Genomic DNA, 10,000 nt, shown 5'->3' with positions numbered 1-10,000 from the left:
ACACCACACCACACCACCCCTCCCCTTCCCCCCCTCCAAATTTCGCCCCCCCCTCAACACACACCACCCCACCCCTCCCCCCCCCCCCTCCCCCAAAAAATTCGCCCCCCCCCCCAACACACACCACCCCACCCCCCCCCCCCCCCCCCAAAAAATTCGGCCACCCCCCTCAACACACACCACACCACACCACACCACCCCTCCCCCCCCCCCCCAAAAATTCGCCCCCCCCCCCCCTCAATACACACCTCCCCACCCTTCCCCCCCCCCCCTCAACACACACCACACCACACCACACCACCCCTCCCCTTCCCCCCCTCCAAATTTCGCCCCCCCGTCAACACACCACCCCACCCCTCCCCCCCCCCTCCAAATTTCGCCCCTTCTCCCCCCCAAAAATTCGCCCCCCCCCCCCCCCCCCCCCTCAACACACACCACACCACACCACCCCTCCCCCCCCACCCCCCTCAACACACACCACCCCTCCCCCCCCCCCAAAAATCCCCCCCCCCCTCAACACACACCACCCCAACCCCCCCCCAACACACACCACACCACCCCTCCCCCCCCCTCCAAAATTCGCCCCCCACCCCCCTCAACACACACCACCCCACACCTCCCCTCCCCCCCCCCAAAAATTTCCCCCCCCCCCACACACACCACCACATCCCCCCCCCCTCAACACACACCACACCACCCCTCCCCCCCCCCTCAAAAATCCCCCCCCCCCTCAACACACAAAACACCACCCCTCCCCCCCCCCCCCTCAAAAATCCCCCCCCCCAACACACACCACACCACACCACCCCTCCCCCCCCCCCCTCCAAATTTTGCCCCCCCCCCCCAAAAAATTGGCCCCCCCCCTCAACACACACCACACCACACCACCCCTCCCCCCCCCTCCAAAATTCGCCCCCCCCCCCCCCCTCAAAAATCCCCCCCCCCTCAACACACACCACACCACACCACACCAACCCTCCCCTTCCCCCCTCCAAATTTCGCCTTCCCCTCAACACACACCACCCCACCCCTCCCCCCCCCCCCAAAAATTCGCCCCCCCCGTCCAAATTTCGCCCTTTCCCCCCCAAAAATTCGCCCCCCCCCCTCAACACACACCACACCACACCACCCCACACCACGCCTCCCCCCCCCTCAAAAATTCCCCCCCCCCCCTCAACACACACCACACCACACCACCTCTCCCCCCCCTCAAAAATCCCCCCCCCCCCTCAACACACACCACACCACACCACCCCTCCCCTTCCCCCCCTCCAAATTTCGCCCCCCCCTCAACACACACCACCCGACCCCTCCCCCCCCCGCCCCCAAAAAATTCGCCCCCCCCCCAACACACACCACCCCACCCCCCCCCCCCAAAAATTCGGCCACCCCCCTCAACACACACCACACCACACACCCCCTCCCCCCCCTCCAAAATTTGCCCCCCCCCCCAAAAATTTGCGCCCCTCCCCCCCCCCCTCAAAAATCCCCCCCCCCTCAACACACACCACACCACACCACACCACCCCTCCCCCCCCCCAAAAATTCCCCCCCCCCCCCCCCCTCAACACACACCACACAACCCCTCCCCCCCCCTCAAAAATTCCCCGCCCCCCCCTCAACACACACCACACCACACCACCCCTCCCCCCCCCCCCCTCAAAAATCCCCCCCCCCTCCAAATTTTGCCCCCCCCCCCCCCCAAAAAAAATTGGGCCCCCCTCTCAACACACACCACACCACACCACCCCTCCCCCCCCTCCAAAATTCGCCCCCCCCCCCCCCCCCTCAACACACACCACCCCACCCCCCCCCTCAACACACACCACACCACCCCTCCCCTCAACACACACCACACCACCCCTCCCCTTCCCCCCCTCGAAATTTCGCCCCCCCCTCAACACACACCACCCCACCCCTCCCCCCCCCCACACCACCCCACCCCTCCCCCCCCCCCCCCCCCGCCCCCAAAAAATTCGCCCCCCCCCCCCCCCCCAACACACACCACTCCACCCCCCCCCCCCAAAAAAATTCGACCACCCCCCTCAACACACACCACACCACCCCTCCCCCCCCCCCAAAAATTCAGCCCCCCCTCCCCCCTCAATACACACCTCCCCACCCCTCCCCCCCCCCCCCCCGCCCCCAACACACACCACCCCCCCCCCCCCGAAAATTCGCCCCCCCCCCCTCAATACACACCTCCCCACCCTTCCCCCCCCCCCTCAACACACACCACACCACACCACACCACCCCTCCCCTTCCCCCCCTCCAAATTTCGCCCCCCCCTCAACACACACCACCCCACCCCTCCCCCCCCCCCTCCAAATTTCGCCCCTTCTCCCCCCCAAAAATTCGCCCCCCCCCCCAACACACACCACACCACACCACCCCTCCCCCCCCCCCCACCCCCCTCAACACACACCACCCCACCCCCCCCCCCCCCCAACACACACCACACCACCCCTCCCCCCCCCCTCAAAAATTCCCCCCCCCCCCCCTCAACACACAAAACACCACCCCTCCCCCCCCTCCAAATTTTGCCCCCCCCCCCAAAAAATTGGCCCCCCCCTCAACACACACCACACCACACCACACCACCCCCCCCCTCCAAAATTCGCCCCCCACCCCCCTCAACACACACCACCCCACACCTCCCCTCCCCCCCCCCTCAAAAATCCCCCCCCCCCCCCCCTCAACACACAAAACACCACCCCCCCCCCCCCCCCTCAAAAATCCCTCCCCCCCCAACACACACCACACCACACCACCCCTCCCCCCCCCCTCCAAATTTTGCCCCCCCCCCCAAAAAATTGGCCCCCCCCTCAACACACACCACACCACACCACCCCTCCCCCCCCCTCCAAAATTCGCCCCCCCCCCCCCCCCCCCCCCTCAAAAATCCCCCCCCCCCTCAAAAATCCCCCCCCCCTCAACACACACCACACCACACCACACCAACCCTCCCCTTCCCCCCTCCAAATTTCGCCTTCCCCTCAACACACACCACCCCACCCCTCCCCCCCCCCCCCAAAAATTCGCCCCCCCCCGGTCCAAATTTCGCCCCTTCCCCCCCCAAAAATTCGCCCCCCCCCCTCAACACACACCACACCACACCACGCCTCCCCCCCCCCCTCAAAAATTCCCCCCCCCCCCCCCTCAACACACACCACACCACACCACGTCTCCCCCCCCCCTCAAAAATCCCCCCCCCCCCCCCCTCAACACACACCACACCACCCCTCCCCTTCCCCCCCTCCAAATTTCGCCCCCCCCTCAACACACACCACACCACCCCTCCCCCCCCCCCCCGCCCCCAAAAAATTCGCCCCCCCCCCCCCCAAAAATTCGGCCACCCCCCTCAACACACACCACACCACACACCCCCTCCCCCCCTCCAAAATTTGCCCCCCCCCCCCCCCCCCCCAAAAAAAATTCGCGCCCCCCCCCCTCAATACACACCTCCCCACCCCCCCCTCAACAAACACCACACCACCCCTCCCCCCCCCTCAAAAATCCCCCCCCCCTCAACACACACCACACCACACCACCCCTCCCCCCCCCCCCAAAAATTCCCCCCCCCCCCCCCTCAACACACACCACCCCACCCACCCCCCCTCAAAAATTCCCCGCCCCCCCCTCAACACACACCACACCACCCCTCCCCCCCCCCCCCTCAAAAATAACCTCCCCCCTCAACACACACCACACCACACCACACCACCCCTCCCCCCCCCCCTCAACACACACCACACCACACCACCCCTCCCCCCCCCCCTCCAAATTTTGCCCCCCCCCCCCCTCAACACACACCACACCACACCACCCCTCGCCCCCCCCCTCAACACACACCACACCACACCACCCCTCCCCCCCCCCCCTCAAAAATCCCCCCCCCCCCCCAACACACACCACACCACCCCTCCCCTTCCCCCCCTCGAAATTTCGCCCCCCCCTCAACACACACCACCCCACCCCTCCCCCCCCCGCCCCAAAAATTCACCCCCCCTCCAAATTTTGCCCCTTCCCCCCCCCCTCAACACACACCACACCACACCACCGCTCCCCCCCCCCCCCCCCTCCAAAATTCGCCCCCCCCCCCAAAAATTTCCCACCCCTCCCCCCTCAACACACACCACCCCACCCCCCCCCCAACACACACCACACCACCCCTCCCCCCCCCTCAACACACACCACACCACCCCTCCCCTTCCCCCCCACCAAATTCCGCCCCCCCCTCAACACACACCACCCCACCCCTCCCCCCCCCCCCCCCCCCCCCGCCCCCAAAAAATTCGCCCCCCCCCCCCCCCCCCCCAACACACACCACTCCACCCCCCCCCCCAAAAAATTTCGGCCACCCCCCTCAACACACACCACACCACACCATACCACCCCTCCCCTTCCCCCCCTCCAAATTTCGCCTTCCCCTCAACACACACCACCCCACCCCTCCCCCCCCCCCCCCAAAAATTCGCCCCCCCGTCCAAATTTCGCCCCTTCCCCCCCCAAAAATTCGCCCCCCCCCCTTCAACACACACCACGCCACACCACCCCTCCCCACCCCCGCCCCCCCCTCAACACACACCACCCCACACCACCCCTCCCCCCCCCCCCCCCCCCTCAACACACACCACACCACCCCTCCCCCCCCCTCAAGAATCCCCCCCCCCCCCCCCCCTCAACACACACCACTCCACCCCTCCCCTTCCCCCCCTCCAAATTTCGCCCCCCCCCCATTAACACACACCACCCCACCCCTCCCCCGCCCCCGCCCCCAAAAAATTCGCCCCCCCCCCCCCCAACACACACCACCCCACCCCCCCCCCCCCCAAAAATTCGGCCACCCCCCTCAACACACACCACACCACACCACCCCTCCCCCCCCCTCCAAAATTTGCCACCCCACCCCCCGGCCCCAACACACACCACCCCTCCCCCCCCCCCAAAAAATTCGCGCCCCCCCCCCTCAATACACACCTCCCCACCCTTTCCCCCCCCCCCCCCCTCAACACACACCACACCACCCCTCCCCCCCCCTCTCAAAAATCCCCCCCCCCCCCCTCAACACACACCACACCACACCACCCCTCCCCTTCCCCCCCTCCAAATTTCGCCCACCCCTCAACACACACCACCCCACCCCTCCCCCCCCCCCCCCCTCAACACACACCACCCCACACCACACCACCCCTCCCCCCCCCCCCCCCCCCCCGAAAAATCCCCCCCCCCGCCCTCAACACACACCACCCCACCCATCCCCCCTCAACACACACCACCCCACCCCCCGCCCCCCCCCCCCCTCAACACACAAAACACCACCCCTCCCCCCCCCCCCCCTCCACGTCGCGTCATGGAGGGCGTCATGGAGGGTGGGTGGGTGTGTTAAGGGGAGGGAAGCACGTCGCGTCGTGTCAGGCCATGGGGCGCGGGGGGGGGGGGGGGGGGGGGGGGCATTGCGTTGGGTGGGTGTGTGTGTTAAGGGGAGGGTGGCACATCGCATCGTGTCGTGTCATGGGGGGGCGGGGATCCCATGGGGGGGGATGTCATGGGGGGGGGGGGGCGCGTCGCATCGTGTCATGTCATGGGGGGGGGGGGGGGGGCGCATCGCATCATGTCGTGTCGTGGGTGGGGGGGCTGGGGTGGGGATGTCATGGGGGGGGGGGGGGGAGGGGGGGCGCGGCACGTCGCGACATGGTGTGGTGTGTGTTGAGGGGGGAAGGGGGGGGCGCGTCGTGTCGTGTCGTGTCATGGCGGGGCGCGTCGCGTCGCGTCGTGTCATGGGGGCTGGGGGGGATGTCATGGGGGGGCCGAATTTTTGAGGGGGGGGAGGGGGGGGGGTGGTGTGTGTTGAGGGGGGAGGCGAATTTTTGAGGGGGGGACGTCATGGGGGGGGCGCATCGCGTCGTGTCGTGTCATGGGGGGTGGGGGGATGTCGTGGGGGGGGGGAGGGGGGTTGTCATGTTATGTTGGGGAGGGGGCGCGTCGCGTCATGTCGGGGCATGGTGGGGGGGAGGGGGCATCGCGACACCCCGCGTCACCCCCCACGACACGGCACACCCCCCCACCCCACCCCACCGCACCCCCCTACGACGCGGCGCCTCCCCCCCACCCCACCTCGAAAAACCCCGCTCCATCCACAGCACCCCACCACTCCTCCAAAAACCAGGCTCGACCCACCGTGCCCCGCCTCACTCCCCCACGACACGGCGCACCCTCCACCCCACCGCACCCCCCCACGATGCCCCCCGCACCCCACCTCCAGAAACCCCGCTCCCTCCACACCACCCCACCACGCCTCCGAAAACCACGCTCGACCCACCCCACCTCGCGCGAGCCCCCCCACGACACGGCACACCCCCCACACCCCACCGCACCCCCCCACGACACGGCGCACCTCCCCACCCCCCCTCACCCCACGTCGAAAAACCCCGCTCGACCCACCCAACCCCGCGTCACTCCCCCATGACACGGCACACCCCCCCACCCCACCGCACCCCCCCACGACGCCCCCCCCCCCCCCCCCCGCACCCCACCTCGAAAAACCCCGCTCCCTCCACGCCACACCACAAATGCCTCCGAAAACCCCGCTCGACCCACCCCACCCCGCGTCACCCCCCCACGACATGGCGCACCCCCCACCCCACCGCACCCCCCAACGACGCCGCCCCGCACCCCACCTCGAAAAACCCCGCTCCCTCCATACCACCCCACCACGCCTCCGAAAACCCCGCTCGACCCACCCCACCTCGCGTCAGTCCCCCACGACACGGCACACCCCCCACACCGCACCTCCGAAAACCCCGCTCGACCCACCCCACCTCGCGTCAGCCCCCCACGACACGGCACACCCCCCACACCCCACCGCACCCCCCCACGACGCGGCGCATATCCCCCCCCCCCCCCGCACCCCACCTCGAAAAACCCCACTCGACCCACCCAACCCCGCGTCACTCCCCCAGGACACGGCGCACCCCCCCACGACGCGGAGCATATCCCCCCCCCCCCCCCCCCCCCCCCCCCCGCACCCCACCTCGAAAAACCCCGCTCGACCCACCCCACCCCGCGTCACCCCCCCACGACACGGCGCACCCCCCCACCCCACCGCACCCCCCCACGACGCCCCCCCCCGCACCCCACCTCGAAAAACCCCGCTCCCTCCACGCCTTACCACCACGCCTCCGAAAACCCCGCTCGACCCACCCCACCCCGCGTCTCCCCCCCACGACACGGCGCACCCCCCCACGACGCCCCCCCCCCCGCACCCCACCTCGAAAAACCCCGCTCCCTCCACACCACCCCGCCACGCCTCCAAAAAACCGCGCTCGACCCACCCCACCCCGCGTCACGGCGCACCCCCCACCCCACCGCACCCCCCCACGACGCCCCCCCCCCCCACCCCACCTCGAAAAACCGCGCTCCATCCACAGCACCCCACCTCTCCTCCAAAAACCCCGCTCGACCCACCCCACCCCGCGTCACCCCCCCACGACACGGCGCACCCCCCCACCCCACCGCACCCCCCCACGACGCCCCCCCGCACCCCACCTCGAAAAACCGCGCTCCCTCCACAGCACCCCCCCCTCCTCCAAAAACCCCGCTCGACCACCCCCACCCCGCGTCACCCCCCACGACGCCCCCCCGCACCCCACCTCGAAAAACCCCGCTCCCTCCACCCTAAACCCCACCTCTCCTCCAAAAACCCCGCTTGACCACCCCAACCCCGCGTCACTCCCCCATGACACGGCGCACCCCCCCACGAGGCCCCCCCCCGCACCCCACCTCGAAAAACCCCGCTCCCTCCACACCACCCCGCCACGCCTCCAAAAAACCGCGCTCGACCCACCCCACCCCGCGTCACGGCGCACCCCCCACCCCGCCGCACCCCCCCACGACGCCCCCCCCCCCACCCCACCTCGAAAAACCGCGCTCCATCCACAGCACCCCACCTCTCCTCCAAAAACCCCGCTCGACCCACCCCACCCCGCGTCACCCCCCCACGACACGGCGCACCCCCCCACCCCACCGCACCCCCCCACGACGCCCCCCCCGCACCCCACCTCGAAAAACCCCGCTGCCTCCACGCCACACCACCACGCCTCCGAAACCCCGCTCGACCCGCGTCACCCCCCCACGACACGGCGCACCCCCCCACGACGCCCCCCCGCACCCCACCTCGAAAAACCCCGCTCCCTCCACAGCACCCCGCCACGACTCCGAAAACCCCGCTCGACCCACCCCACCCCGCGTCACCCGCCACGACACGGCGCACCCCCCCACAACGCCCCCCCCCGCACCCACCTCGAAAAACCCCGCTCCCTCCACGCCTCCGAAAACCCCGCTCGACCCACCCCACCCCGCGTCACCCCCCCCACGACACGGCGCACCCCCGCACCCCACCTCGAAAAACCCCGCTCCCTCCACAGCACCCCGCCACGCCTCCGAAAACCCCGCTCGACCCACCCCACCCCGCGTCACCCCCCACGACACGGCGCACCCCCCCACCCCACCGCACCCCCCCACGACGCCCCCCCCGCACCCCACCTCGAAAAACCCCGCTCCCTCCACGCCTCCGAAAACCCCGCTCGACCCACCCCACCCCGCGTCACCCCCCACGACACGGCGCACCCCCCCACCCCACCGCACCCCCCCACGACGCCCCCCCCGCACCCCACCTCGAAAAACCCCGCTCCCTCCACGCCTCCGAAAACCCCGCTCGACCCACCCCACCCCGCGTCACCCCCCACGACACGGCGCACCCCCCCACCCCACCGCACCCCCCCACGACGCCCCCCCCGCACCCCACCTCGAAAAACCCCGCTCCCTCCACGCCTCCGAAAACCCCGCTCGACCCACCCCACCCCGCGTCACCCCCCCACGACGCCCCCGCGCACCCCACCTCGGAAAACCCGCTGCATCCACACCACCCCACCCCACCTCGAAAAACCCGCTGCATCCACACCACCCCACCCCGCGTCACGGCACACCCCACCGCACCCCCCCTCGACGCGGCGCATCCCCCCCGCACCCCACCTCGAAAAACCCCGCTCCATCCACACGACCCCGCCACGCCCCCAAAAACCCCGCTCGACCCAGCCCACCCCGCGTCACCCCCCCACGACACGGCGCACCCTCCACCCCACCGCACCCCCCGACGACGCGGCGTATCCCCCGCGCACCCCACCTCCAAAAACCCCGCTCGACCCACGGCACGTCACCTCACCCCCCCACGACATGGCACACCCTCCCTCCTAAGAAATCCCGCTCCGCTATGACACGGCACACACACCCCACTGCACACGACCCCCTCCCGCGACACGGAACCTTCCACCCCCCGACGGACCTCCTCAAGAAACCCCCCCACGACATGGCACCCCCCCGCGACATGGCACACCCTCCCTCCTCAGAAATCCCCGCTCCAACAACCCGCCCGCGCAACATGGCACGCCCTCCCTCCTCGGAAAAACCCCGCTCCACCGAACCCCCCCACAACATGGCACACCCTCCGCTCCCAAAATACCTCGCATCTTGAGGAGGGGGTATCACGTGAGAGCGAGGCAGAGGGAGGGGCCAGGCACGACGTACGCAAAGACAATCGCGACGAGGAGAGGAGGCGCCGCGTCATGGCAAGGCGAGGGGGTTTCCTACCACGATGTCAGCGTTGGAGAGTCGAGACGTGATCCGAGGGGATTTCCATGCCACGGTCTCGAAACAAGCATGCAAAAGGGTGCAGCACCAGGACTTCCCGGGAGGTCACCCATCCCAGTACTGTTCTGGCCCAAGCGCGCTTAACTGCGGAGTTCTGATGGGATCCGGTGTATTAGCGCTGGTGTGACCGCACCACAAACACAAAGGAATTCCAAAGAGCTCTTGTATACTCGGAAAGTGGCACGAGAGAGCTCAAGAGCGAGGCATGGCGGCATGCCATGCCGCTCATGCCACGGAGGACGCGACTAAACGCGAACCCTAAACCCCGCGCACATGGAGGCGACGCACAAA

The 10,000-nt window shown here is 69.6% G+C and overlaps 1 non-coding gene across 1 annotated transcript; it reads right to left on the bottom strand.

Moving 5' to 3' along the window:
- Window positions 1-9,725: 9,725 nt before the first annotated feature.
- LOC148008267 (5S ribosomal RNA) lies at window positions 9,726-9,844 on the bottom strand. Its single transcript, XR_015690165.1, has one exon. It is a non-coding gene; the product is annotated as a 5S ribosomal RNA (ribosomal RNA).
- Window positions 9,845-10,000: the final 156 nt, after the last annotated feature.

This window comes from Lygodium microphyllum, unplaced genomic scaffold (genome assembly GCF_053477565.2).
Source record: "Lygodium microphyllum isolate KBCC unplaced genomic scaffold, Lygodium_microphyllum_v1.1.10 scaffold_218, whole genome shotgun sequence".
Taxonomy (NCBI): domain Eukaryota; kingdom Viridiplantae; phylum Streptophyta; class Polypodiopsida; order Schizaeales; family Lygodiaceae; genus Lygodium; species Lygodium microphyllum.
Note: the sequence above shows the minus strand (reverse complement) of the source record. Positions and strands in the feature narration are given on the sequence as shown.